The following is a 4393-nucleotide window of genomic DNA, read 5'->3' as shown; positions in this document are numbered from 1 at the left end:
CGCCTCCTTTGTTTTTTTTGTTTTTTTTAAAAACAAAATTCCCAAGATTCAGATTCTAAATGAAATCTTTTTGACTCATTGGGCTTGTTTATTTGGTATGTTAAAGGACATGGGAAGCATTGTCAACCAGACGATGATAGACCTTGGGTTTGATTGCATGGGTAAACACCGTCACTGTTTTAGGAATTAGGTGCAGTTGCTAACGTGTTAGTATGTGCTGGTGTAAGGCCACCACTTGAATTATGGAAATGCCATGTGTCACAGAAATAACCCGATTTCCTTGTCATCTGCATTAGAACGAGCTCTCGTCAGATCTTTAGCTGGGGCTATTTTTTAGGGTTTTTTTTTTTTTGTCATTTATAGTTATTGTTTGTTATAGTTATTGTTTTGGGATCTTCAAGAACATAAAACTAAGCTGAAAGTTTCCAGAATTTATGAAAAAACTGCGTTCAAACAGAACAAGAATTATTAGTAACATGGGGCTGAATGGATTGAGGAAGATGATGGTATTTTTATGAGTCGTGCTTGAAATATTGCTGGTTTTCTAATGTTTTCTCTCCCACATTCAAGGAAATGTTCTCTTACCTATGGCTTACAGAAATACGATAAATTGTTCTTTTGTGAACAAATTGAAGCATTTAATTTTTCTCCCTACCTGAGTCCTCTGAAATTCAGAAACTCTCAGGAAGTATTCTTTCTTTCATGGTGATTATAGTTACCTATGTAAGTTCAAGAAGAATCTGTTCTCCTTGTCACAGGACACCATTGGGAACATTGGTGACTTTACCAAGGCTTTGACTGGAATGTCATATTTGAGAGTGACATTCATAGACTCACATATGACCAGACAGCTTTAGGGAACTAAGGTTGACTTTACGAAGCATGGAACCAATAAAGCCCCTTGGAAACGTTGGCCTGATACCTGGTTTCCAGGGTTTCTAGCAACCTTACCAGGTGAGTAAAGAGCGTCACTTCCTGGCAGGTGCTGGAACCTCAGGATATTTGGGGACCTCAAGAACAAGAATTTGCCCAAATTTACAGGTGTTGCAGGCAAGTGTGATGGCAAGCATTTGACTTGGCTTTTGGCCTCAAGAATCTATTAAAAGTTCAATCCGGAGATTCCTTATGAAGAGTTCCAGCAAAACAAGTTTTAAAGAATCTACATGGTCAATCACTGTTCTTGCTGAGCTTATATAAATAATTAGGCCAAGTCTGTTAAAACTGGACTTGTTTTCAAATGAATTAATCTTAATTTGGCTATCGTTGGAAGTGAGAGTGGTTATTATGGTTTAATAACACACTTCTGGGGATGTTAAATTCTTGTTCTGATGAACTCTCTTTGAATGTCGTTTCCCTAAGCTAGACAACTCGATGTTAACTTCAGAGAAATGGACACAGTAGGTCACGTATAGACAGTCGTTGTGCTTGTTGCTCTGTGGGGACAGTAACAGCTCCCACGGGCATGTGATTACGTGACCAGCGAAACGATAGGATGGACTCCCAGCAATTGTGTAACTCAACTCTCACCTTGACCATCGATGCGGCCACGATGACAAAATCACTTAAAAGCCCGAGTGTACCTCACTCCACTGGGTTGACAATGGACTTGTGGAGACAGTAGGTGGTCCCACTTTCCTTATGGTTGGATTGGATGATGCCCTTGGGGACACCCATATGCCCAGACATCTTCTCCCACTTGCCAGAAATTCCTCATAATTGGGATATCGTTAAGAGTAGACATCAAACGAAAAGAGCTTCTTGGTGGTTTGATCTCTTAGCCATATTCTCCCCAGGAACTACCTCTGTTACGTCCAATTGCAACTAGAGGCTTGACCCGAGCATCCAGTGGCCACCTGTAACCAAATCTGCCACACAGTCACCCACAAATTTGAAAGGTGGCTCTCCAAAACCAACTGGCCCTTGGTATGCTGACTGTAGTTGAAGAAGGCCCATTTTCATGCTCTCATTAAAACAGAGTGCCGTCTATGTCCAAATTACCTGAAAGATATAACAGAAGTCATGAAAAATTCACGTAAACATATCACAGCTATAGATGCCCTCTCCGTAAATTCTTTTAGCAGCTGGCTACATCCAACTCCTTCCAAGAGGAAATATAACGTAGTAAGCATGGCTGTGTTTCTCATTCCCTTTCTCTTTGGTTGGTGTTTGACTTTTTACATCTGACGAGCAGGAGCCCATGCCATCGGTAATGGCCTGGAGATGCCCTTACTGTCCCCCTCGCAGCAAGCGCAGGAAACGAGATTCGCCCACTCTGTAACAACTTCCGCTCCCAAATCCCTACGCCTCCTGATCAGCAGGAAGTAGCTACAGAAGACAGACCTTTGCGCCTAATCCCATAGTTACAGAACAGTGAGATCAACAGTGGGGATTGATAGCAGCCCTGCGTCTGGTCTTAAGGGTTACCTTGCTTCAAGGGAACACACTCCTCGCTTGCTGACTTACGGCCCTTGATCCGTAACAACTCATTTACTTTCTTTGGGATTTGCAGACCGTTGGCCTTGGGGAATGAAGGACCAGAACATCCCTAGGCCCCAGAGGCCAGCGGGTCCACTTGAATCTGTGTTGGCCTTCTGATCAGCCTGGCGATCTGTTAGCAAAAAATGTTTTTCTTCTTTAAGGTCATGCACATGACTTTGCCGATATCCCTTTGTGCATCCGTAGACCTCGCGCTCCTTTGCGGAAAGAACAGAGCACTCCTGCACAACCCTTGGGCACCGAGAAACCAGACCTCCTTGCACAACCCGCCCAACCTACCCCCCCACTCCCCCGCCAGGCCCCGCCCCAGGCACCAAGGAACTAGACATTGCACAACCTCGGAGCACCGAGATAACTCTGTAGCTGACATCATCAGTCTGCACGTAGTCAAGAAATGTCACAGACCACTGCCCTCCCTGAACTGATTAAACCCCTCTAAAAATCTCTGGGCCAGTCAGAAAACTGGGAGTTGGCCTTTGGACGAGAGTCCACCTTCTCCCCAGGGGGCCAGCCTCCAGAGTAAAGCTCCTATTCCTTCCCAGTCGACATTCATCTCTTGAGTGGTGGCCTTTCAGAGTGATGGGCAGCCCAGCTTGGGTTTCGGTGACACTTGGCTGGAGTAGACACATTAAGGGCAAAAGGAAGGGACTCCAGTTGTGTTTCCTTATCACCGGGTGGTGGTGCCCTCTCGGGGATTGGACTCACTCACAGCTCCCCCTCCCAGGGATGCCCAGGCTACCCTCCCAGTGCCAGGATCCAGACCCATGAAAGCACCTATGGGAGGGAATGGTGTGACTTAATGGAACAATAAACACAGAAAATGACTCCTGGGGCACCTGGGGGGCTCAGTCGGTTAAGCGTCCAACCTCGGCTCGGGTCACTATCTCACGGTTCGTGAGCCCGTGTCAGGCTCTGTGCTTGGCAGGGAGCCTGCTTGGGATTCTCTTTCTCCCTCTCTCTCTGCCCACTCCCCACTCTCTCTCGTTCTCTCTCTCTCTCTCAAAATAAGTAGATGAACTCTAAAAAATAGAAAAGAAAAATTACAAGTGTTCGTGAGGATATAGAGAAAGGCAAACCCTCATATATTGCTGCTGGGAAAGTGAAATGGTTCAGCAATGTGGAGAACAGATTGGTGGTTCCTCAAATGTTAAACATAGACTTACCGATACCCGACAATTCCGCTCCTAGGTAAATACCCCTCAAAACGGAAAACAGGTACGTAACCTACTAGATGTACGCGCACAAGATGGAAACAACCCAAACGTCCATCAGTGGATGAATGAACACACGGATTGTGGTCCAAACATACAATAACATATCAGCCATCAAAAAAAATGAAGTTCTGATCCCTGCTACCGTGCGGATGAAGTTCAGAATCGTTGCATCGCGTGAAAGAAGCTGGACACAAAATGCCACATATCTTATGATGACCTTTATTTAAAATATCCAAAATAGGTAAATTGGCAGACAGGATGCAGACTGCTGGCTGGCAGGGCCAGGGAGGGACATATGGGGGCCACTGATTAATAGGGATGGGGTTGCCTTTTGAGGTGATGGAAACGTTTTAGAACTAGGCTGAGGTGTATAACATGATAACTATTCTAATGTCCCTGAACTAGGCACCTTAAAACCGTTAATTTGAGGGGCGCCTGCGTGGCTCAGTCCGTTAAGCGTCCGACTTCAGCTCAGGTCATGATCTCACGTGAGTTTGAGCCCCGCATCGGGTTCACTGCTCTCAGCGCAGAGCCTGTTTCGGATCCCCTGCCTCCCTCTCTCTCTGTCTCTCCCCGGATTCCACGCTTGCTCTCTCTCTCTCTCTCTCTCTCTGTCTCAAAAATAAACAGAAAAACGTTAAAGATAAAATAGAGCAAGAAAAATCACACGGCAAGGGCCAACA

The 4393-nt window shown here is 45.6% G+C and overlaps 1 long non-coding RNA gene across 1 annotated transcript; it reads left to right on the top strand.

Annotated features, from left to right (window-relative positions):
- The first annotated feature begins 760 nt into the window (after positions 1-760).
- Positions 761-4138, top strand: LOC122489047. The gene is made up of 2 exons (XR_006298810.1): positions 761-954; positions 3685-4138. It is a non-coding gene; the product is annotated as an uncharacterized LOC122489047 (long non-coding RNA).
- Positions 4139-4393: the final 255 nt, after the last annotated feature.

The sequence above is a fragment of the Prionailurus bengalensis genome, chromosome B2 (genome assembly GCF_016509475.1).
Source record: "Prionailurus bengalensis isolate Pbe53 chromosome B2, Fcat_Pben_1.1_paternal_pri, whole genome shotgun sequence".
NCBI classification, from domain to species: Eukaryota; Metazoa; Chordata; class Mammalia; order Carnivora; family Felidae; genus Prionailurus; species Prionailurus bengalensis.
The sequence above is the reverse complement of the archived record's forward strand: the minus strand, read 5'-3'. Positions and strand labels throughout refer to the sequence as shown.